The sequence below is a fragment of the Canis lupus genome, chromosome 5, assembly GCF_003254725.2.
Source record: "Canis lupus dingo isolate Sandy chromosome 5, ASM325472v2, whole genome shotgun sequence".
Classification (NCBI taxonomy): domain Eukaryota; kingdom Metazoa; phylum Chordata; class Mammalia; order Carnivora; family Canidae; genus Canis; species Canis lupus.
In genome coordinates this window covers 84027769-84053346 of record NC_064247.1, presented here as the reverse complement: position 1 = coordinate 84053346, position 25578 = coordinate 84027769, and the positions used below count along the sequence as shown (strand labels likewise).

General features: G+C 51.2%; 1 protein-coding gene across 4 annotated transcripts in view; it reads right to left on the bottom strand.

Moving 5' to 3' along the window:
* The window catches only part of CDH11 (cadherin 11), a 148033-nt gene that overhangs the window by 62181 nt on the left and 60274 nt on the right, over window positions 1–25578 (bottom strand). For 3 of the 4 annotated variants that reach the window (XM_025426345.3, XM_025426346.3, XM_035715985.2), the window contains exon 2: window positions 21936–22060. The gene's annotated coding sequence lies outside the window, so the exon portion shown is untranslated. Of the gene's footprint in view, window positions 1–14436; window positions 14572–21935; window positions 22061–25578 lie in introns of those variants that run through there. The other variant, XM_025426347.3, reaches the window with a different exon arrangement.

The following is a 25578-nucleotide window of genomic DNA, read 5'->3' as shown; positions in this document are numbered from 1 at the left end:
CATCTACTTTTGTGGGAGCTAAAGGTGTCAGACTTAGCAAAAAAATAAAATTAAAAAAATAAATAAATAAATAAAAAAAATAAAAATAAATAAATAAATAAAGAAAATAAAGAAAAAATACAGGACACCAATTAAATTAGAATTTCAGATAAACAACACTTGTTCTTAGTAAGACTATGTCCCATACAATTTGGGGGAATACATTTATACTAAAATTATTATTTTTTCCAATCTGAAATCCACATTTCACTGGAAGTCCTGTACATTTATCTGATGGAGTGAAAACTCATTTGTAAAAATAAAAAAAGTGGACTAGGCAAGCCAATCTCCAAGCATCAAGTTATTTTTATCCGAAATCCCAGAATCATTCTGTCCCCAAACATCTTCTACGTGAACTCTGAAAGCTCTGGCCTAGTCCTCAGGGAAGCAGCGTCACTGCACAGAAGAGATCACATCTGGAGAAATGTAAACAGTTTGGGAACTTTTAACATCATTGTAATTGAGGTCAGAGAAAACCAAGGAAGGGCCTTGGATTTCCTCAGAGAAGATGGAACAGGCCCTTGGATATTGACAGGTGACCTCCGGTGTAAAAGGCCTAAGGATGGGAGGATTATCTGCAGTGCTAATTGATCGAGGAATTAGGAATAATATTGTCTTTCATCCTCTGAGTTGACACTAGTTCTCAGAAAACAACCAATACCCAAATCTTGGAGTCAGGATCATTTATATCAGGAGCACATACCATGCGCGACTAGTAGGAACTTTCAAGAATGCAGCCCTCACAGATGTTTGTTCACAGACACACAAAAAATGGTAGAAATGCTTTCACCAAACATGCCCAGAGCATGAGGTGGGAACCCGGTCTTGAGCTAAGAAGAGGCAATGACAAGAAGAGGCTGCCACGGTCCTCACAACTCTGGAAGCGTCATGGTGGGTGGCGCCGGGAGGCAGCCCAGAACATGGGAAGCATGTCATGAAAGGTGCTTTGATGGGGCATCAGTGGATGAGAGAGCTCAGTGGATATTCCTCCGCTTAGCTGGGAACGTCTAAACCAGGTTCAAGGATGTGGCCGCCCATGAGGATCTACTTGGTAAATCTGGATGGCGTCTTGAAGGCATGTACGTGAAGGGATGAGACCTTCCAGGGTAGGAAGGGCAATCTAGCCGCTGGGAGCCACAGGAGCCAACACCTCAGACGAGAAATGAGAGTCTGTGTTCAGGTCACAGTAGGAAGTTGAGATAGTAAAAGTGCAAAGGCTGGGCAAGAAAGAAGAAGTGGGGGACGCCTGGGGGGCTCAGCGGTTGAGCGCCTGTCTTCAGCCCAGGGTATGATCCTGGAGACCTGGGATCGAGTCCCACATCTGGCTCCCTGCATGGAGCCTGCTTCTCCCTCTGCCTCTGTCTCTCTCTCTCTCTCTCTCTCTCTCTGTCTCTCATGAGTAAATAAATGAAATCTTAAGAAAAAAAAAAAAGAAAAGAAAGAGGAAGTGGTGGGGTGGGACATGTAGGCAGGAAGACCACAGCTACTCAAATAATAAACAGTAATTATAATAACATTTGCTTTTCGGCCAATGCTCGGGCTCATACCTGTCCCACAGCCCGCAGTCGGAAAGTCGGTAGCGGGTCAGCTGCCCACGCAGAAATGGCCACGGTGCCCCTCAGTCAAATTTAATGGGTGTCTGCTTCAGTTATTCGTTTTCCATCAGGATGTGTTAAGCCTTAGAATTGAGAAGCAGCCTAAGGCTCAGATTCAGAATGAGTGCCTGACTGCTGTGGGGGGCAAAAAAAAAACCCCAAAACAACCACCTGTGTCCCGCTTTCAATGTCTGGTGGGTGGGGAAGAGGCAGGGAATAAAGAGAAAGGGAAAGACGCTTACTACGTACCTCTACTGGGCCATGAGCAAGAGCCATACTCCCTACAGTCTTAGGAGGCGGGATAATGATTCCTATGTGACGAATGAAACAAAATCGGCGGACTTAAGTCCTCAAGTTCTGACATCGATAAAATGGCGTAACCTAAATTTGACCCCAGCTATAGGAAATAAACCCAAATACACGTGCCAAGGGTTCTCCAAACCCCCAGCCAAAACAGCTAAGGCAAAGTGGCTCATGATATAACCAAGGTGGTGCCTATGCAAAGGAGGAAATTAATTTCATTCTGATTTCCCCCGATCTGTACTGTTTGTACCAAATCACAGCCATCTTTGCAAAATTAAGGGCATTAGTTATCTCCCCATTCAGTCGGAGCAGCATTACACTTGCAAGCAGACGTTCCCAGCTAAGCGGAGGAATATCAAGTTTTTACAAAATCATTCATCAAGAGGTGAGACCTAACCCTGATTAGCGTTTCAATAAGAAGCCTAGGACTAAATAGAGAATAAGTGCACGATCACAGCGGCAATTAGGCACCTTCTCGACAGCCACATTTTTCCTTAGACCAATCGAGTTCGAGCAAATGAGAAATTTTTTCCTTTCTCTCTTTTTTTTCCCCCTGATGTGAAGTGAACTGCCTGAAATAACTGAAGAGGTGACAGCAAGCTTGTTAAAGAAAACGTTTGCCCATTAAGCGAGGCTTAATTAAACAGAGCACAGGCGAATCATTCTTCCATCTAAGATGAGGTGCACCCTGGTAAAATTACTCGGCTTGCAGCACTTGGTCTGGGAGGCCTATGATGACACCCACCAGTAAACGGGGGAAAAGATAACAAAACACGTTTAGGCTTCAAGAAATATCACATGTCACTCTGCAAAGCAGTGGATGAGTTGGAGATGCACACATGCAAATGAAGTTAATCAAAGATTACTTTCTGTCTCCAATTATGGCTGTCTTTAGATTTACCCAGAGTGACGAAGCTACATTCTCTTGTCCCCTTAGATGGGCCATTTGGAATTGCTGACAAGAGGTTTAGCCTCAGTACCACGAAGGGCTAGTGACAGGAATTGTCCGGGAGGACATTATCGGTGCTCCACGACGATGGGGATCACGTATGTTCTGTTCATCTCCTTACCTTCAGCAGGTAGCGCGATACTGACCGTGGTGGGACGCAGAGCGGAGATGGGATTAGCATGGAATTAGGTCTCCCAAAGAGATGCTGGAGTCCTAACCCCAGTGCCTCTGAAAGGGACCTTATTTAGAAATACGGTTTTTGCAAATGATGAACTGAAGATGAAGTCATTAGGGTAGATTCTAATCCAGATTATAATCCTTATAAACAGGAGGGCTTTGGACACGGGGCGGGGGCACCATTCACAAGCCAAAGAGTGTCTGAGGGTATCAGAAGCTAGGAGGAACATATGGCAATTCCCCCTCGCAGCCCTCGGACGAAGTCAACTCTGCCGACACCTTGATTTTTAGACTTCTGGCCTCCAGAACTGTGATTTGATAAATTTCTGTTGCTTAAGCCACCTAGTGTATGGCACTTTGTTCCCATGGCAGCTCTGGGACACTCACTCAGTTGGGGAAGGGCAGGGTGCGGTCTGACCTGGGTGATTTCTCAGTCTCCCCGCCACCCTTCTTCCAGGACACTGGTCCCATGTGAGCTGGCCCAACTACCACCACCGAGGGCACTGGGGTTAAAGCTGGCCTCTGCTCGTCCGCATCTCACGGCCTCATCTGAAGAGCAGAGGTACTAGTATAGCACAGTTCTCCTCGCCTTGTTGTGAGGATTAAATGAGGTCATTCCTGTGATGTGCTGGACACTGTGTGGGCCATATAGCAAGTGCTCAGTAAACACTACAGGGCATTATCAGCATCGAAACCTTGGCGCCTTGAACCTCATAGTGTTAAGGTCAATTTTACATTGCTCTGATTGCCACTGAAGCGGTGTGGACATGGCTGTCACCGGACCGTCCAGATGGAGTCAGCTGGTCACCTGAGGTCCTTGGAGTCCAGGGAGTCCCCTCCTCACTGCACGGGCATGGCCGGGGTGTTCACACTGGCTGTAACACGTGGTCTTCCACTCCATCCACCCCCCTCCCCACCACCCAAGAGGCGGCATTGGAATCTGCCAAGACCTGGCCCTGCCAGAACTGACCTCTGAGGCCTGGAGGTCAGCAGGGCCAGTGAGGTGTTGGGAAGGGGAGTGCTGAGCGTTGGTGGCGGCGGTCTCAGGGAGCCGCTGGGAGCCCAGCCGAAGGCACGGACTCTAATCGTGATTAGTGTTTCTCAGTGAGGGGCCGATGGGGAAAGACACGACGTCTGTCCATCAGAGGGGTAAGAGGACTGCAATTAGGAGGTTCCCGAGTCCCCTGAACTTGGTGATACACCCGGGGCTCTGTGATGGGTATCCCAGTTACTGTTCACCGCAGCTCAGTGAGGCAGGCATCATCATCTCTATTTCATGAGAGAGGGAAGTGTGGTTTAGGGGATCTTTGGTAACTCGGGGCGAAGTCGCAAAGCACATGGTGTGCAAACCTGGCGGAACCAGAGCTGTCACAGCGACGCACTGTGCCCCGCCGCCTGCTGGCATCCGCCACACTGTCCCTGCTAGGAAGTCGCTCTCGGTCGGCGGTTACTAATATTTAAATCAGATTGAACACTGTATTGTCAGACCCATCTGCTGATAGTTTATAGCCATATACTTAAAAAGGCATAAATGCTTTTTGAATGCCGGCAGTACGCATCCTTAATTTTCTGCATTGTTTATGAATTGCCTGGAATAGAGCAATCACAATAATAATTCATACTTTATCGCACTTCGTAATTTACAAAGGGCTTTCACAAACATTAGCTCATTTTACACATCAGCCCACAAAGGTAAGGGCTATTATTACCCTCATTTTATTGATGGGGAACCAAGGAATAAGTCATACTCTCTAATGTTCAGGGATGCTAGTGAACAGGAAAGCTGCCATCCTGCGAGGAGGGCTTAGGCTGAAAAACCTGCCCCAAGAAAGGAAAAAAATACTCCCTGATGGGGAACGAAGTTTCCATGTGGGAGTGGACAGCTCCAAAATCAGCCACGATTCAGCCTTCAGTTGGATGCTTCTCCTCCAGAAGGACGCAGCTGATTAACAGCAGCCCGTGATGAGGGTGGCTCACAATTACTGGGTGCTTGTCTCATGCTCAGCACTGAGCCGAGCCCTCTGCAGGCTTTATTTAATCGGCATTCAGCCCAGTGGGGTTAGAGATGAAGATACTGAAGCTCTGAGAAGTAGTAACTCACCCAGGGTCAAACAGCTGTGAGACCCACGAACCGTCCAATCCTAGAGGCTTAACTTTTAACAATTTGATGGAAGGTGTCTGACCCTTGAGTACTGCCTTTCTCATAGAGAAAAAAATTCTATGGTGTCTTGTTTTGCTTTTCCTCTCTCCCAGAGCCTGCTGACCCTCACCGTGGCTTGCGCTAGGTTGGGAATGCCATGCGTAGTTGACTCAAGCCTTGGCTTCCTTCTGCTCAGGACTCTACGAGGCGCTGGATCTAACACTGCACCTGCTTGTGAGGTGCCCATGTTCCCGGTCCTCAGGAACTGTGCAGACACCTGAACCCATGCATCCAGAAGTCCTGATGGAGAAGCTTCTGGCTGTTAAAAGAATTGCAGACCCAACTCATTAGAGCCACAAACCCATGCTTCGTGGCATAATCTCCTAACACCGTCTTGTCTCTGGATACATCCGATGAGCTTCCGATATTCTCCCCAAACATATCCTTCCCATTTCCAAAATGATTCAAAACACAGACCCCCCCTGAAACAGCTCCAGAGGCGTCATGGGTGAAGACGGTGCCACAGTCGGGTCAGGTGCCCAGCCGAGGGTGGCTGACTCTGAAGGCGAGATGGGAGGCTTAAGTCTTACTCTGAACATCCGTCGTTCACCTCTCTGCCAAAGCAACTAGGAGAAGACTAGATTTGAGATGGGAAGACAGGGCCGAAACGAAGAGGCCTGGGCAGATGGTGATGCTTTTTGTAAGAATTTGGGGTGAAAGAGAAAAAATGCTGCAACACAATATGCGGTGGCCTGAGCTCTCGGTCCATTAGGGGGAGCGGGGCCCCGCGGGGGTGACCAGGGGCCCGGACAGGAGCCAGCACACGGGGAGCGCACCTGACCGCTCAGGCGGAGGCAGGGCCTGCCGCTGCAGCCACGAAGCTCCGGCTGGGACTTGAGGCATTAATCCAATTTCCCTTTCCTCGTGCCACTTACCAGCTGTGAGGCATCAGGCAAATTGTTCAATCTTTCTCGGGCTCCGTTTTCTCATTTGAAAAATGGAGATAAAATGCTCCCCCGCACAAGGCAAAGTGGCGGGATTAAATGACAGCAAGACGTGTCTGACACACAGTGGGCTTCTTCCCCTTTCCACGTTTGTCCTCTGCAATCCTTGATCTGTGAGCGCGTAACTTCTACGCAGAAGAATTCAGCCCCTGCCTCCTGCATCCCGGCAGCCGGAGCTCGGACCCCCCCTTGTCCACACGGCTACCCGGGGTGCCCAGGGCCAGCCCCCCAGATATGTCCCTGTGCGGCCTGGCCAGGCCAGAAGCACCCACAGTCAGGAAGCCCCAGGAAGCCTCACAGCCCCAGAGGCTGAGAGTTGTTTCCCTCGCTGCTATTTTGCAACAGGCTGTTTTCCCTGAAAGGCCAGTAAATACAGCTCACATGAGCTTGCACGTTTGGCGTGGGAGTGAGGGGGCACTCGTGCTCAGTTACTACAGTGCAAAGGTCTTCAGTGGAAGTAAGAACCCCCGAGTCAAGCCCTTGCCCTCACCTCAGTCTACCAAGAAGCAAGCTGAGGTGTAGAAAGGAGGCTCGCCTGGGCCGAGGCAGCCCTGCTGCGGGGCCAGCTCTGCACACCGACCGCCTTCCTTTCCGGACTAAGAGGAGTGGGAGCCTGCAGCCTCTGCCGAGCAGGGATTCCGCTCCGCCGGGGAGCAGAACCGTGGGACTCAGGGCTGTGGGAAGCCTCGGCTGATCCTGGGGGTGCGGAAGCAGACGTGGTATCAGGACTTCTAAGGAGAAGCCTGAACCTTTGTTGAGTTAGGAGACTGCGCTGGGTGTTTAACGTGCATGGTCCCATTTGATTTTTGCAACAGCCCCAAGAGTAGGGACACTGTCCCTTCCCCAGAGACGTCCCCATATAGTTCTCAGCATGAGCGGGTCCCCCCTGTACGGCAAAGAGCACTCTGAAGATGTGCTTAGATTAAGGGCCTTGAGATGGGCACGTAGCCGGGGCTCCACGTAATCACAGGGTCCTTACAAGAGGGCGGCAGGAGGGCTGGAGAAAGGGGAGATGTGGTGACAAACACGGAGGGTGGTGTGGTGGGCTTCGAAGAGAGAGGAAGAAGCCATTAGTCAAGAGATGGATGCAGGAGGCCCTGAGACGCTGAAAAGGACAAAAAATAAGGTTCTCCCCTGGGGCCTCCAGAAGGAAACCGGCCCTGTCACCCACCTGATTCCAGCCCGTAGGATTCATTTCAGACTTCTGATCTCCAAAATTCTCAGGTAATAAAGCTGTGTTGTTTTCAGCCACCAAGTTTGTGGTAGTTTCTTACAACAGTGGTGTCAGACTAAATCACCCATTTCGCAGATGAGCAAGCTGAAGCTTGCTTGGAATCCAATCACCCGGCTACAGTCACCGAAGCAGGGATGATCTACACGGGGCGACTCCGTGGCCCGTGCTCTTATATGCTGGACTACATCACGCTGGGGAAGGAGGGCGGCGGGTGCAATCTCACAACCTAAAAAATGAAAGGGGGCACCTGGGTGGCCCAGCGGTTGAGCATCTGCTTTTGGCTCAGGTCATGATCCCAGGGTCCTGGGATCGAGTCCCACATCGGGCTCCCTGCATGAAGCCTGCTTCTCCCTCTGCCTGGATCTCTGCCCCTCTCTGTGTGTCTCATGAATAAATAAATAAAATCTTAAAAAACAAGAAAGGCCTTCCTCAGCCGTGTGTGATAGTCAGGAGAGTCACAGTTTCCTGTTCCACTGAAACAAGAACAAAAGTCATTAGCTCAAGAGAGTAGCTGTTCCATTCAGGAGCACAGGTAGAGGCAGAACTGACCCTGCTGGGCTCTTTCCAGGACACCACTCCTGCCCCATGGACTGTGCTGCTTCTGTAGTTTGTGGGGCATTTACACAGGTGCTGCCCTTCTGCAAGGAGAAGCACCTGCCCGTGGTGACCAGTGTGGAGCCAGCCAGCCCAGGGGAAGCCCTACCTGTGGCCACCTTGACAGGCTGACACTCGAGCCAGCTCTCCTCACAACGTGCATGCACACGTTGTGTGTGTGTGTGGGGGGCGGCGTGGAGAAAGGACCTGGCTATCACCTGGAAGCCATCAACTGCTGAGAACCCTGGTCTACACAGCCCCACATTTGGAAACACCCAGTTGCATATCTGTGATCCTACAGACTCCTGCATGGACATCAGCTCCACTCCGAGTCCTCTCTGGGGAGCCTTTCTAGGCGACACGCATTGGTCCAAGTGCTTTAGAGGTGGTATCCTCTTCAGTTGTCACACAATTCCTATAGAACAGGCACCGCTTATCGGGTGGTTGTTCTGATCGCTGGGAGCGGCACGGAGCACTCACCCTGCTAGCCACGGGCAGGCAGAGACAAGATCAGAATCCAGGTGTTTCCACTTGTGAGTCAACCTTCAATGAAGGAGAAGAGCAACTACTCTGAAAGAGGCCAGGGCGTACTTCAGGAAGTAGGAGCCTTTAATTATTACGGCTGTTATTATTAACGCTATTATCTTATTGTTCTTTGAACGCTTTTAGAGCTAAAGAAAAAAGTCAACGAAATGGGAAAAGTGGATGTCAGCTGCGTTAAGACTCCCCCTTCGTAAATCCCCATCCCTCCCTACGGTGTGAGGACCGGATTTTATTTATGCTCCCCGAATGCAGCCAGCGGCGGGGCTGGGGCTGCGGGATCCGGGCTCTGGCGGGAGATGCAGACCGAGCTTTTGTTTTGATCTCGCTGCTCAGGTTAATGCATCCCGATGCCTCCGCGGGCTGTTTCCCAGGATGCCGTCATTCCAGTGTCTCCGTGGAAATGAATTAAATGCAGCAGTATTTACAAATCTTGAGTCAGATTTCCATCCTGTCCAACAGGATGAGAACCTGCCCCACTATTTACGCCAGTAAGCGGAGAAGGACATCAAAGCTCCGGTACTAACTGCAGGCGGGGATAATGACCTAAGTGGCTGTAATCTAGACTCTGTGCTTTACCACAGCAAAGTGCACCTGCTCCTCCTACGGAGGGGACAAGGAGCAGCATTCGCATCTCTGCTTAACGGGCAGGACACCTGACTCCAGCCTCGTCTCTAAACAGCCGTGGATCCCACGTCTCTATGGTTTCACCTCGACATTCCGCTCGCATCGGGGGAGAAGGCTGCGGGGACACACGAGGCCTGCGTGGGGGCAGGTGCACCTCGAGTGCCTGCAGCGGGGGCTTCGGGGCTCCTTCCGCACAACTGATGAGAGAGGGGATGGTAAGGATGTGTTGCGGACGCAAACCAGTCCCCTCTTTGTTGTCGTTCATGTTATTACTTCACTCTGGGATGGATTTTTCTGGGCACGAGCAAGGGGTGGTGGGGCGGGTGGGAAGCATCTGAGCTCTGGAGCGACAAGGTCTGGAGGTAAAGTCCCAGCCCCACGATCCGCCAGCCACGTGCCTTCATGGGCAGGCCACGAACCGACCGGCCTCTCCATTTCCTCATCTGTAGAATGGGTATGCGCTTCCTGCCTGTCCATGTTAATGTGCCCTACCCCCCCTTTTTTTTATGTTTGAACTAAGCCCAATTTTCTGAGCATATAACAAATTGATTAGAACTCAGCTGTAAAAAAAAAATAAAAATAAGTAAAAAAAAAGAAGAACTCAGCTGTGTAGAATTTGCAGACCTAAAAGATCGTCTTTTTGAGATAAAATCTGATCAGTATCATTAAGTCCACCCTTTGAAAGTGCACAATTGTGGGTGTTTTTTTTTTTTTTTTTTAGTTTATTTTCAAAGTTCTGCATGAATCCACCACTGCCTAGTTCTAGAACATTTTCACCACCACCCAGAAGCAAACTCATTGCCAGGAGCCACTACTATATTTAGAACATAGGTTGCTAATCACCATCTTGCTATTCTTCAAGGTCCAAGAAATCGCTGAGGTTCACACTGTATTACTCCTGGACTTACCGTCAGCACCAAAGCATCAGACATTTGATATTTCCCCTCCGCAGCTCTTAGATTGACAGCTGACGTCCCCTCAGCCCTGCCAAGTACATGGCATGTTCGTGCAGCTCAAAGGCCGTGTTTCCTGCATTTTCTATCCCCCCCCAGCACCTCAGCTCAGGGCTGAACACACATGTGGGTGCTGGCTAAACTCCTGACTTTTTTTTTAAATTTATTTATTTATTCGAGAGAGGGAGAGAGAGAGAGGCAGAGACCCAGGCAGAGGGAGAAGCAGGCCCCATGCAGGGAGCCCGACGTGGGACTCGATCCCAGGACCCCGGGGTCACTCCCTGGGCCGAAGGCAGGTGCTCAACCGCTGAGCCCCCCGCCCCGGGGTCCCTCACTCCTGCCTCCTGCCTGATTGGCCAGTCGTCACCTCTGAAGCCCAGCACGGCTGTCATCGCTCTGCTGCCCCGCACGCCAGAGCCTCCGCAAGCTGTCACGTTCCACACTTACCCCCCAAAGCATGTGCTGTTCATTTTTCATCTTAATGAACTGTCCAGTCGAGTTTAGCAACGGGGACAGCGAGAGTAGCACGCTCGGGACGTCTTACGCCTTTTGCTATTGTCACAAAGCTTCTCCCTCCAACGCCGGCGCGTAATTGAAATAAAAGATCTCAATGGCGACAAACGCCATTTGTCAAGAAGGAAGTGGAGTAAGGGCTACATCTCAAAAATTCCTACTAACGAGCTTTAGAAGCCTGGATTGTTGCCGCGCTCCCTGACTGACACCTGCACAGGCACCGCAGCGCCCGGCTACTGTTCTCGGTGTCGGCTTGGGCGCAACCACTTTGGGTACCAACCCCACGGGAGCCCTGATTTCCCGGAGTATTACAGGTGCACCCTCCCCCGGGGCCAGGTGGGTCGGTGCACGGCCGCCCCAGCAGGGGACGTTCAGGACTTCGGGCGGCCCAGGCGCGCGGCTGCTGGTTGGGCAGCGCCCCCTCGATGCCCGCCGGGCCGGGTCTGCGGCGCCGGGGCCCGGGAGCTCATCGAGCAGGAGGAAAGGACAAAAGGAGACGCACCAAAGAACAGTGTCCGCAGCCCCCGACGGCTGTGGCGAAGGGCTGGACGGAAGACGAAATGGGGAGCAACGGGCTGGGCGCGGGCGGGGGCGTCGAGGCGGCGCTGGCTGCTCACCAGGGGCCGCGGGAACAGCCCGCGGGGCCCTGAGGCTGGAGAGGGCCGGGCCGGGGTGTGTCAGGGACTGCCCGGCGACACGGTGGGGGCCTGCATGTGATCCCGATGGGATGGGGTCATGACACACTGCGGGGGAAGGCCCAAGGGCCCTGGCGGTCCATGCCCCCCCCCCCCCCCCCCGCCGGGGCACATTAGGCCCAGACCTGCCCCCGCTCCCTCCTCGCTTTTCAATTCGGCTTCGGATGGGGACCCGTGCCTCAGGCCTCCTTGCTGGCAGCCGGGCTCTCCTGGGCCGCCCCGACCCAGCCCTGGCGCTGGGCTCCCTGGAAGGGCCGAGGGGGAGCCCCCACCCCCTGGGAGCAGGACTCCTGTGCAAGCAAGGAGCAGGGCCCAGCGGGGCTTCTCTTGCCCTCCACGGCGCCCGGGCAGCCCGAAGGCTCCGGACACGCCCCCCCCCCCCCCCCCCCGAGGGGCAGGACCAGGACTGAAATCCGTCTTGGTTTCAGGTCCCTGTGGCGAGAGGTCCCTGCTGTCCCGCTTCCCGGGTGGCCCACGCTCCCGTTCCGGGGAAACCACGGAGGCCCAGGGCATGCAGGGCTCACGGGGACCCGGGGCCTTGCCGCCCACCGCGCGAGTGACAGCCTGGGCGCCCGAGGGCAGTGTCCCGCGGGGGGAGCAGGGTGGAGGAGGGCGGCCGGTGGGGGCCCGACGACAGGCTCGGGTCACCCTGTGGCACCTGGGACAGGCCCGGCTGATCCAGGCCACACGGGCGGGCTGCCCCGAGGGCCGCGGTCGGGGCTGGAGCTGCCACTCGAGGGCGCTGAGGAAGCTGCACCTGCGCGGGGGGTGGTGGGTCCTCTTGGCCCGGGCAGAAGGGCGGGGGGCAGTCTGGGTTGGTGGAGCCCCGAGGAGTCCCCGAGGGACCAGGGCTCAGAGTCACGGCTCCCACCACGCCCTGGCTGTGACCCCGGGCAGACGACAGCTGTCCCCCAGACTCGGCTCAACCTCCCTGCGCCTCAGCTTACTCCTCCAGAGAATGGGATGCACAGCTTCCCTGCGCGGGGCTCAAGGAGCGGGATGCACAGACGCTGGGGCAGCAGCACGCTGTCCCTCTGGAACACGGCCCTGGGCAGCGGGCACCGCCGGGTGCGAGGAGCCGGCCACACTCGGCAGCGGGGGCCCGGGGACGGAGGCCGCCTCCCCCAGGAAGGCCGCTCGCCCAGCCCACGCCCTGCGATGCAGGCCCCAGCACTGAGCAGCCTGCGGCCTCGAAGATCTTGCAGGCCTAGAGGCGGTAAGTGGCTACGAGGTCACACGGGAAGCCACACCGGCTTCTCCACCAGGCACGTGCCTGGGCCCGAAATACTCGAGAGGCTCACGGGAATTTTTTTTTTTTGCCTGATTATTTATTTATTTATTTATTCATTCATTCATTCATTCATTCATTTATTCATTCATTCTTTTTTTTCCGATTATTTTCTTAATGAAGATATAATCGACATATGACATCATATTCGTTCCAGGTGCACAACATACTGGTTAATATGTTTAGACTGCAAGACGATCACCACCATAAACCTGGTTAACACCGGGCACCCCATTTAGCTGTATTTTTTTCTTGTGACGCGAGTTTTTAAGACCCTCTTTCTCGGCAACTTTCAAGTATACGCTACGGTATCATTAACTGTAGTCACCATGCTGCACACTACGTACCCAGGACTGATTTATTTTATAACGGGGAACTTTGTACCCTTTGATCACCTTCACCTATTTTGCCCACCCCCGTCCCCCGACCCCCTGCCTCCGGCAACCGCCAATCTGTTCTCTGTATCCGTGAATTCGGTTTTACATTTTGTTTTGCCTTAAGATGGTACGTATAAGTGAGATCGTATGGTTCTTGTCTTCCTCTGCCTGACATATTTCCCTTAGCATAATGCCGTCAGGGGCCATCCACGTTGGTATAAACGGCAAGGTTTCCTTTTTTATGGCTACGTAATATTCCTGCGTGACACGGTCCTTATCCACTCGTCTGTCTGTGGACATGCTTCCGTATCGTGGCTACTATAAATAATGTGCGATGAACATGGGGGTGCAGATACCTTTTCAAGTCAATGTTTTTGCCCCCTCTGGGTAAACACCCAGAAGTGGAATTACCAGGTCATACGGTAGTTCTATCTTTAATTTTTTGAGAAACCTCCATAGTCTTTTGCACAGTGGCTGTTACCACTTTACATTCCCACCAAGGGTGCACTGAATTCCCTTTTCCCCACATCCTCACACAGCAACTTTGTAATTTCTTTTAAGGTCAGAAGGGGAATTAATCGCCTTTTTTTGGAGGGGGGAGATTATATTCGTCTTTATAACAAATCACCCATAGAATATATTTATTTTTTATGGTAGAAGGAGCTCTTGAAAGTGAAGGTGCCTGGGGTCCATGGAAGGCATATGGACCCCCCCCCCCGCCCAAGGCGCCAACACATTGGAGGGAGAGAAGTGACCACCTGTCCCACTGGCCCAGGGAACCCCACCCGGAGGAGAGGACTCTTCTCTACGTATCTAGAGAAATGGGGAAAGAGGCGGAAACCTTGTGCAAGGGAATCCGGATGGAATCACCCCAGGGAGTCCCAGGACCACCAGCAATAAGCTATGGATGGAGCATAAATGGGGGCTGACCTGGGGATGGCTTGGGAGCTTCAGGAGACGAGAGGGAGGGGAGGCGGGATCCTGGCCGGCTCATAAGACGCCCTGCAACTTATCCTACAAGAGACCATGGTCTTCCGAAGCTTAAGGTTTTCAAGGTAAGCAACTTTGCATTTGGATTTTGGAGAAATCCTGCAGCAGCTTGGAGGAGAGGTGCCGAGGAGGCTGTGCTCCCAGGAGCCGGGGTGCCGCCACCCTGGCCGTGCCCGGGGGGAGCACGGGGTGCTCACTGCCCTCGCGGGTCCCGCTCCGACCCCAGAGGACCTGAAGGCTCACCAGCAAGGCAGGCTTCTTCTTTGCCCCAAGCCTGACGTCAACGGGTTGGGGCAATGAAGAACAATCCTCCTGGGTCCAGGTTTCAAGTGGAAATTCTGCAGTGAAAGTGGGGAGCGTGGAAAGGCCCGAGACAGCATCTGTTAGGGACAGACACACGGTACTCGGGGGAACTTACTAGACGTTGGTTTAGAGAGGCACCTCCTCACCCAGCCCTTCCTGGCAAGTCTGTGGCCGGATTTTTCACAGTTCATTTTCTTATTAAAAAAAAAAAAAAGAGAGAGAGAGAGAGAGAGAAAGAAAGAAAGGAAAGAGAATGTATAAGAACTGTTGCTGTGGCAACCTAACAGCCTTTGGAATGGTGCTGAGATTCTAAAATCCAGAGCCTCTTGAAAAGATGAACTCACTGGCCCCTCCGCGATTTTTCTGAAGCTTCCAAATAGAGGCATCTGCCAGGTGTCAGGCTGCAGCCTCCTAGACCCTCGGCAGACACAGCTAATTGGAGGCAGATTTTAGCACGGCCTGTGACCGGTCCTTCTCTGCAGTCTCCGACTTCCTTGAGCTCCGAGGCCCCCACAGGGCACGGGGTAATTTGGGTTAGTAGCCTCCGGAGGAGAGGGCGATTCTCTGGCTTAGGAATCACACGAGGCCACCGAGAGCCGACAGGCCATGGCCTGATTTTTTTTGTCCTGCCCCAGTGGGAGCGGCGGAACCTCCTGGACGGAACATAAGGAAACAGGTGGACACACAGGGAGGTCGGGGGACACCCCCTCACCGGCATAGGAGTCCCATAAAAATAGGAACCGCAGTAGGTCTTATTCCCAGGTGAACACGTGGAATTAGAGCGGGGCAAAGCGTCCGTCGGCGGGTGTTCCATGTGCGAATGAACGGCTACCTGGCCAGGAAGTCCCTCCCTAGAGATCTTCCCCTGCTGCTCTCAGCTCCACCTGCCTCCTCCAGCCGAGATGCATCTCTCTGGCTGCCCCCCCCCCCCAGGTCACCATCACACGGTCTGCAGAGAGCACGCACATGTCTTGATACAAAGCATGAAAGAGGCCGCGAAGGATTTCAATAATTATTTGATGAGTGACTGAGTGAATACCTGAAAACTATCCTCCTGGGCCCAGAGCTCTTGACTACAAAACCATCTCGCACTGTCTTCTTGGGTTACTTCCTGCCTGTCACAGTATTCAGAGTCCCTCTCACGTAGAATAAAACCGTCCCTTGCCATGGCATGCACGCAGGAAGCGCGCAGATGATAACTTGAGCAGTGCTCGGGGGGCTTTGATCTCTGAAAGGAGAGAATCCTACGCCAGGCTTTGAGGTTGCCGCGTTGAAGCTGACAAACAGAAGACCTCTACTGTCTAGAGGGCCGGGTGTCGGAAGGGAAGGGATCAGATTTTACCCGACTGTGTTGTGTGTTCCCACCCTGGACCACTGGGCCCAGAAGGCAAGTGCAGAGAGCTCGCTCACCTGCCCGAGACGCTCACCGCTTGCTGAGTGAGCACGTGACAAGGCAGGGAGAAACCTCTGCCAGGGATGAGCACAGGTGGGTATCGAGTGGCCCAGAGAAGGGCCCGCCCTGCTATCTCCATCCTGGAGGCAGATTTGCTGCTCATGGCATCTCAGAGCAACTGACACAAGGAGGACCATGTTCTAGATTTCCAGGAAACCTGGGGTGTCCAGGAAGTAAGTGCTGGGGAGGCGAAGCCTCACACAGATCTCTGGGTAACTGACATCCAAGCTGTACCTTAATTCGGGATTAAATCCATGCAATCGTTGCACGGAACATGGCAAATGATTAAAAAAAATCAGCTATCTTAGATGATGGGCTTATTTTTTATTTTTTTATTTTTTAAAGGTTTTATTTATTCATGAGATGCACACAGAGAGAGGCAGGGACACAGGCAGAGGGAGAACCAGGCTCCCTGCAGGGAGCTCAATGTGGGACTCGATCCCAGGATCCCGGGACCATGCTCCGAGCCCAACGTTGAACCGTTGAGCCACCCAGGCGTCCCTAGGTGATGGGTTTATAATGAATTCATTGTGTTATTTTTGCAACTTTCTTCAGGTTTGTGATTTTTCTTGATTTTAAAAAAGTTTAAAGTCAAAGGAGAGCAAGTCAAATGAATAAGGGGGAAAAAAACCTAATAAAGGTTTCTTTCTCTAGAACAGCGTGCATACCAGTGTGTGTAGTCAGATACCCTCTACACATGCAGATGTGGAGAAAGTGACTCTGTGGATACGTGTGGTTGTAATAATCATCCAGGAAATCTCTGGACAGCCTCAGAGGAATCCAAAAATAGTAACTGCCTCCGCAGGGAAGGAAATTCATGGATGAGAGGAGGCGCGGAGGGAGACGGGATTCTCTGTAGACCTTTTATCACCTTTTGAATTTCAGACCATCTTCATCTATTGAGCTGTCTTAGCTACTTAAGATAATAAAGATGAAAACAAACAAACCACCTAGTCATGACCAACAGTGGCCCGAGAACTGTACTGAGCCTTCTCTCTCTCTCTCTCTCTCTCTCTCTCTCACTTCTGCACTACAAAATCCTTCCTAGCCTTTTCTTGGTAAACTCCTATGCATGCTCCATGTCTAAATCCAAAGGTCACCTCCCCACTGAAGCTTCTCTTGGTTTCGTCTCCCAGAGTCACCCCCTCGACGCTCCTAGGGCAGCCTAGACCTGTCTAGAAGGAGCTATGCATCACGGTTATTTGTCTGCCATGGTTATTTGGCTCCATCACACAGAGGGAAGTTCTTCAAAGACACGGCTTGAGTTTCACTCCTGTATTCCCCCAAAGCATGTGCATTTGGCCCCTTGTTTCATTTCCAGCACCTATTCCAATGGCTAAAACAAGAACAGTCCTCAAGAGGTGGATGGTTCTCTTTGCCTCCTCACCCTGTGTGTTCCCTCTCACTCACTGCACACACTCAGCTGCATCCTAATGCCTTAGCCAGAAGCTGCCGGGGCTCCTTCAGAACCCACGTGGAGGTTTAGGCCATGGCCACACCGGGAGAGCCATGATACAGTTGCCCTCTAACTTCCTTAGGACTGCAAGGCAAGCTACGGAAGAACTGGAAGCGTCGGTGCTCAGGAGGAGGGAGGGACCCTGGCCTCCCCCATTGTTGATCGCGTCCCTTAGCCAGTTGACTTTCAGCTCTCTGGACCTCAGGATGCTCGTCTATGAAAGAATCGTGATGACTGCACGTACCACTCCTACCACTCCAAGTCCTGGTGACGCCCGACAAGATCGCGCAGCCGAGCGCAGTGCCTGCACGCGGGCAGGCTCCCCAAACACCAGCTCTCACTGTCGTTACCAGGCGTGGCCTCGGAGTCGTGTTCATCGGTAGCTAAATACAGCAGGATTCAAGACCCGCAACTCCCGTGGAAGGTCTGTCCTTTAGCATTGATTGGGGCCGAGATAGGCCCCTCGTGTTGCCTGGCACATGAGCGCTGCCCGTAATTCTCAGCTGACGGCAGGACCCACAGTCACATCACAGGCACCCAAGATCTGCAAAGAAGTCCGCAAGTGGACTGTGTCTGCTTTTTATTCAGGTGACACCAGCTACAGACAGATACTTGGCCTCTTTCTCCACAGTGGCCTACATCCCGAAATAGGCAATGTGCATTCACAGACAGACCCAGCAGGCCCGGGGGGTGGAAGGCAGGCTGCCAACATTTCGAACAAAGCCGAGCCTGGTGGGTATACTTCGGCACAGGTGAGCCGCAGCACCCCCCCCCCCCGGCAACCAAAATGGCTTTTGGGGATTGATTTTTGTGCAAATGAAAGATAACTGGGTGACCTGTGACCACTGGGCCCTGCTGATTAGCACTCATGCGTGTAAGCTTTCCATGAGCCTAAGGCCAAATACTTTCCACTTTAAGACCATCCTATCTGTGCCCCAGTGCCCTAGAATAAAGGCCCAGGGAGGTAGCAGGCGGAGAAGCCCTATCCTGGAGCTACCCCAGGTAATTCCTCCCCTGCTCTGAAGAGGGACCCAAGGGAAGTGTGTGCCAGGAATGAGGTTCAAGTGGATCTCCCTGGAGGTCAGCCGCAGAGCTGATCTTGTAGGCCCAAACCGCTTCCCTACCACTTGTTAAAAGCCTTTCTCTTTCTTTATCCCTCTCTCCACCCCATGTCTCCTTTTCCTTCCTACCTGGACGTTGAGCACTTTGTACAGAGCAACTTAACTGTCAGCTCAGCGATGAAAAGGGAGGTGCCCCTTCTGCTCTGCGAGCCTACCCGGCACACCGCAGGTGCCTTCCGGAAATGCTGCCATGTGAATTGATGGGGGATCAAGAATCTGAGTCTGGAGCCTAAGCTGTTGGTTAATTGTGTTTTGTTCTTCTGAAACCTTACAGTATAACCACAAACAAGTCTTTCCTTTCTTTAAGGAGAAAAAAAAAAAAAAATCCTCTCTGTAAAACAAGAATCTTAGCCCCAAAGATCAAACGGCCATTCTGTTTGTACCACGCTGTGTTTTGTTTTTTTTTTTTTTTTTTTTAACCCAAGGGGGTTACAAGCATTAGAATAGTTTACCTTCCTCTCCTTGGAAGAAAGCTAAGCAGAATTCTTCAAAATAGGCGTTCTTAATTTCTAAGCAGAAAAAAAGAAATAGGGATCCCTGGGTGGCGCAGCGGTTTGGCGCCCGCCTTTGGCCCAGGGCGTGATCCTGGAGACCTGGGATCGAATCCCACGTCGGGCTCCCGGTGCATGGAGCCTGCTTCTCCCTCTGCCTGTGTCTCTGCCTCTCTCTCTCTCTGTGTGACTATCATAAATAATAAAAATTAAAAAAAAAAGAACTCTTACTTAAAAAAAAAAAAAGAAATAAAGAAATAAAAAGAAACTAACAGGTATCCTGGAAGAGAAATTAAATTCAAGTACTTTCTATTTAACTTCTGACTCTGCTTCATTGATACCTTATTCTAATTGTCCCTATTATCTAGAAAAATAGGAAATGTCAGTTGCATATTCTGTTGAAGAATTCACAGGGCCGATGAAATGAAGAGACCCATTTGGCTTGGCAGAAATGAGATGATCATCACTCACAGACATGTCTACAGGAGAGATGCGTCTCATCTGCTGAGCCAGGCTTCGGAGCAAATGAGTGCAAAATATGGTAATTTGCGGGGAGCCAGGCACATACTCCAGATCATACTGGTGCTTTCGCAGGGAAGTGCCTCTCCGCTCCCTGAAGGGCATTTTCATTCACTGGCTTATTTCCCATAACAAACATGGGCTAGAGCAAGGCAGAAAGAGTTGGGGAGCTCCCCAAGTTGAAATTTTGTCCTCCAATAGATTCACATTCAAATATGAGTATCCAACACCTGGGAAGTCGCCACAGAGTTAGGGGTCTAGTCATCATCTATGTCACAAAAGCTTGCAGGGGGTGGTGGGGGGACTGGAGCGGGGTGTAGGTAAAGAGTCCCGCCTCCCTTGCAGGAACTGGTTTATCTGTTTGTTTGTCTGTGTTTTTGGTCCACAACAGAGCAGACTGATTCAGGCCTAAGAGACTTAAGCTCCAGCTGAAGCCAGACTTCTTAATGATAAACATTTCCAAGGATAGGGATCCCTGGGTGGCACAGCGGTTTAGCGCCTGCCTTTGGCCCAGGGCGCGATCCTGGAGACCCGGGATCGAATCCCACGTTGGGCTCCCGGTGCATGGAGCCTGCTTCTCCCTCTGCATATGTCTCTGCCTCTCTCTCTCTCTGTGTGACTATCATAAATAAATAAATTAAATAAATCTTTAAAAAAAAAAAAAAACATTTCCAAGGATAAAAATTACGTCAAATGGCCAGAGGCAAGTGAGTTACCTTCTCCAAGACTCAGTTTTCTCATTTAGCGAATCTTGGACATTTATAATACCTACCACATTAGGTTTCTGCAAGGATTGTGGGAGGCCACAATGTCTTTCAATATCTTATTTGCCTGATGTGTACTAGGCACTCAATACCTGTTAGCTGCCATTTATTATGACTTTTCTCTCTGTAACATCAGCTCCCCTTCCTCATGTTCTAGTCAAAATATAAAGTCTCTATTCATGTGTTTGATGAATATTTATTGGGAACCTACTTTGGTCCAGACACAGTGCTTGCAACTAGGAGCACAGTGATCCTCAAATAAGTCCTGCCCTCAAGAACCTCCAGGTCTAGCTGAGAAGACAGGTAATCAAATAGACAATTCCAGCCCACTGCTGACAACGCAGTAGATGGTGTAATCTCTGACTACCAACGTGCTGTAGAGGAGATACCCACGGCTCAGCCTTCAGGGATGAGAGAATTCCTTAGAGGTGCTGAGGTCCAAGCCAAGACACAAAGCCACCAAGAGCTGGCTTGCGAAGAGAGGCAGATTATCGGGCTTTGGGGAAGTGACAGTTGTATCCTACAGTATCCCACAGTGGAGGCGTCTGCTAAAGGCTGGGTGGGCAGAGAGAATGGCCAAGAGAGGAGTCCAGACAGTAAAACAGCGGCTCCTACCCCGAGAGGGTCCCAGACATTTACGAAGGAATTCAGATCTCTGACACTGAAAAGATTAAGTAGGAAAGTAGCACGCTATCTGGACATAGGGATGTAGTTTACAGTAGTTGTATGGAAGATGTATCAGGGGCAAGGTGACTGGTCGGGTGGCAACTGTCATAACTCTGGAGAAAGAGGACCAGGCTTATGTTTGCAGGATGGCAGTGGGGAGACAAGAGATATTAAAAAATATATGTATTTCAGAGATAACCGGACTATCATCAGTAGGAATCAACAGAAATAAATTGCTTTTGGAGGTAAGGCACTGAGAGGCATACAGTAGCACCTCCATATTTCTGACCTGGATGAATTTTGATGCTACCCCGAAACACGACATAGAGGACAAAGTTACGTACTGGGCCTCTGCATTTAAGGCATCTGTTGGACATCCATATGGAGATGAGACACAGACATACAGATTGATGGACTTAGAACCCTAAAATGTAGGGAGTCATGCCAATAGAATTATTTCTTACATTCTATCTGGATAGCTGGATGTTCTGTAAAAATAGCTCTAGTTATCACTGACAAGATAGATAAAAGGATTCACAGAATCCTAAAACTTAAGAATGGTTAATGCCCCTAGGTCCAACTACCCTGTGGCCTGGAGAGGAGCTCATTAATCGAAGGGCACAGGGACAGTGAGGGGCAGAGCTGGGCCTGAGATCTGAAATCAGCCTTTTGGCTTATGATCTTGTGGTCGGTCTTTGGAGGTCTAAAAGGTTCAGCCTCCTGGCCATGGGATATAAGCCTCCCTGTTCATATTTATAGAATTCTCTTCAAAAGAAGAAAAAGAGGAAAAAGCAACATGGCAATTGTCTTAGTCTGCCCAGCTAAGTCTTTCCTTAGGAACCCAGTTCCTTTTTGCTCCTCTGAGTTTTCTAGTCATTCCTCTCCCACAAATATACAAACAACAACAACCACAAAATCCATCGCCCTTGTACTAGTACATAACAGGTGTTCACTAAAGAGAACCCAAGAACAACAGCGAATAATCACATTCTTCAGAGACTCAGAAAGTAGGCCAACTTCCGTCTCAGATTCTGCTTTTGATTTGACGCAGGTTTGACCAAAGGCAGGTTGGAGGAAGGGAGGGGCCTGCTGGGCATCATTTCCATCCCCACATTCATAGTACAGTAAAGTAGCTCCATCTTACCTTCTTCACCCATTGGATACCTGCTGCCAATTCCTATAACACACTCCACCCATCGGATTGGTCACTCAACAAATGACAAGCGGAACGAGTGTCACAGGGCCACGGAGTCGAAAATACGGTGATTTCTGCAAAAAGTGAAAGGATCATTATTAACCTAGAGGTGACATGAATCAATGAAATGACACACTACTAGACACCGGGGATACACCGTTGCACAGACAGGCTTTTCTCTTAGAGCAGAACAGTCCAGGTGTGGAGAGAAAGGTGTAAGCAAAGTATTGCCATTGTGCGAAAACTGGGGAAAACCTGCTGTGGGTTTAGAACAACCAAAAGATGGTGTGACTAACTCTATGTGCACTTAGTACTTTGACAAAAAGATAAGAGCAGCCATCATCCAGCCCCCTACACCTTGCTACGGACGTCACATACATTTGCTCTGCCACGAGCAACAGACCTGTGGGGGGCGGATAGCAACTCTCGGAGCCTATTTCTGAGATGACCCACGTTCTATCTGAGTCCAAAGTAGGTCCCCTCTCTCTGCAAGGGGGAACCACTGTTCTGGTGCTGCCAGAGCCTTGTGCAATGACAGTCCCAAGGGCACAGAGGGACAGCGGTGGCTGCGGTGACAGGAGATGTCATCCCTACACCAGCAGGCCTGAGCACGGGGCGGACAGAGCCGCAATTCTTCCTCAAGACTACATTCTTCTCCGCCCCCTCCCGCGCTACAGCACACTCTGGATTTCTGTGTGGGGGCCGTGTTCCGCCTGGATTCTGGTCTGATTCATCCTCATATCTCCCAAGTGTCTAACACATTCCCTAGCCCAGAGCAGCTGTTCAATGTATGTGTGTTCAGTGAATGAAGAGAGGAATACGGGGCGTCTGAACAGCTGTCGTCTTCAAAAACTGAGGCACCGAACCAAGGAAGGTGGTTGCTGGCATAGCTTTAACACAATGGCACGAAGGATTTCTTGAATGTCCTTCATCTCCAGGGTTTCTACCTTCTAGGATCAACCCAGACTGCATTAGCATCTGAAACAGCTCCTGGGGCACCCGGGTGGCTCAGTGAAGCGCCCCACTCTTGGTTTTGGCTCAGGCTGTGATCTCACGGTCATGAGGCCGAGCCCCGCATCCGGCTCTGCACTCAGCGTGGAATCTGCTTGGGATTCTTTCCTCCTCCCTCTTCCTCTGCTCCTTCCCCTTGCTCTCTCTCCCTCTCTCTCTCAAATAAATAAAATATATATTTTTAAAAAGAATGGAAATAGCTTCTTATTTGACTTTACTTATTACACTTCTTTTTTTGTTTCCAAATCCACTTTTCTTATCTCATCTTGGTTCCACCCAACAGCTCCTCCTCATGCACCATGCCTTCCCCCCCAAAACAGCAATGACAGCAGCAACAAGCAAACACCCTCCTTGGTGAAGGGCTACAGATAAATTACGTGTCTAAAATGCATCCACAGCATCTCGATATGGGGATTATAGCAAGAACAAGGAAATTTCCCACTGTGTGCTATTTCCAGGATATTGAGGACAGAATAGCAATGGGATTATTCACAGATGAACATGGAGTCAGACAGAAAAAGCCACCTGGACGATTCAGAGAACACATAACTGATGAAGGTCCCTACTTTGCAACCACACTCCATGTTGAGCCAGTCTTCAAAAACGGCCCCCTCCCAAATGAACCATACGTCTCACATATTCATGCCCCAGGGCCCCTCCTCTGTGAATCTGAGTTGTCTGTCCTCGGGTCACCAATGAAACATAGCAAAGGGACACTCTATGATTTCGAAACCAAGTCCTAAGAAACCTTGCAGCCTGCCTTGTGCTCTTGGAAAGCTGCATCTGGAAGAAGTCAGCGGTCATGTCAGAGGTCTAAAGACTCTAGACCCAGATGCTATGAGGAAGCCCCAGGTAGCCATGGGGAGAAGCTGCATGGAAAGAGAGAGAAAGAGAGAGAGAGAGAGAGAGATTGAGAGGCCCAGCCATACCTAGTTATTCTAGGCATCCGAGCTAGGGTGCCAGCTGGGAAGCAAAGATGCCATCTTGGACATCCAACTCAGTCAACCTTCATGTGCCTCCACCATCTGACTACACAGCGTGAGAGACCCCAAGTGAAAACCACCCAGATGACTTCACTAAACTCAACTATAAAAGGTAATAGTGAATTGTTACAAGCCGCTAAATTGAGGACCGTATGTTCCTCAGCAGCGGATAACTAGTTCGCCATAAATGGAACAGGCGTCTGCCACGGCCTCACTAATGCATTCTCTTTAAATACGTGTCACCACTGTGGTTGTCCTAAGCCCCTCCGAGTATCTCACCCCACTACGCGAAGGGTGAGACTCTTGGCCAAGGTGTGCAGCCAACAAGATCCGAGGTGGGACCAGAATTCAGCAGACACGACAGGCTCTGCTCCTTCTCTTGGCACCCCCAGTATGCAGTCAGCTCGTAATACAGCTGTACCTGTAGCCAGCGTGCTTTTAAAAGTTTACTTCTCAAATCCATAAAATCTAATTGAACTCCCACTTTGCCTTGCACTGCTTACTTCCCTGCAAAGTATCCCCTATAAAATCCCTTTCACCAAAAGTCTGCACAGACAATTAAGAGCTTTGGAAGGAAAGCAAAAATAGCTGGGTGAATTGTCTATGAATTCCGAGGACTGCAAGCACTCGAGAGAGACAGGATGTAGGTTGTGTGGAAATGTTGGTATACAACTGTACCGTGCTTCTTAGAAAAGAAAACAAAGGCTTAAAAAAAAAATCTTAGCTGTCTCTGTGCTTTCAGCAGAGTTGACGGGAAGAGAGCTTGTTGGGGCTGAGAGGTCCTTGCGCGTCTACCGCCCATCTTCTCTTTCCACTAGAGTCCCTGCCTGGAATGTTGACTTTCCTTCCTCTTCCCATGACTCCCCCAGACCTGGAATCACGCGTTCCCTTCTGAGCCATGGAAATCCAATGTAGCCCCGTGGCATCTACCCCCACCTACTCTCAGACCATCTCCTCGTCCTCTCTCAGGGCCATCATGAGCCTGCTCCGAGGACAGGGTCACGGCCTTCTGCGCCCCGTGTCCAGCACTGTGCTCAGCCACCGGCAGCCCTGAGCCCCCTAGGGGCACAGACGCCTCCTGCCGTAGATGACTGCGGAGAGACTGAGAAATCGGGGGAAAGAACACGGAAGCCAAGGGCATCGAGAGGTTGGGGAAATCTCTAGCAAGCGTACAGAAAGCAAGGAGAAAAGCCAGGGAGGGAGGGTGGCACATTTCCCTTGCTGAGCTCTGAGTGTTGAGAAGGTTCCATACATGCAAGTCCATAGGCTTCCCTTTGACCCAGAAGTCTCTCTGTCCTTCTCTGAGGGTCCCTGCTCCAGATCAAACGCCTTGGCCTACAGATCTGCAAGTGTGGATGCTCTTCAGGAGCGTGGACTCAGCCAGGCCAGGCATGGGCTGGGATTTTGTTAACGGTACAGGGGCAACAAGGACAGCAGGAGGTAGTGCTGGGGGGGGGGGGGCAGGAGGGTAAGGGCTGGAAGTACGTGCATTAAGTTAAAATAGTTCCCACCTCACTGACTCCATCAACAGGATCCTGGGTCACCTGCTGTGTGTGCAATGCTGGTGTAGGTGGGGGGCGGGTGACAGGTGAAAAGGC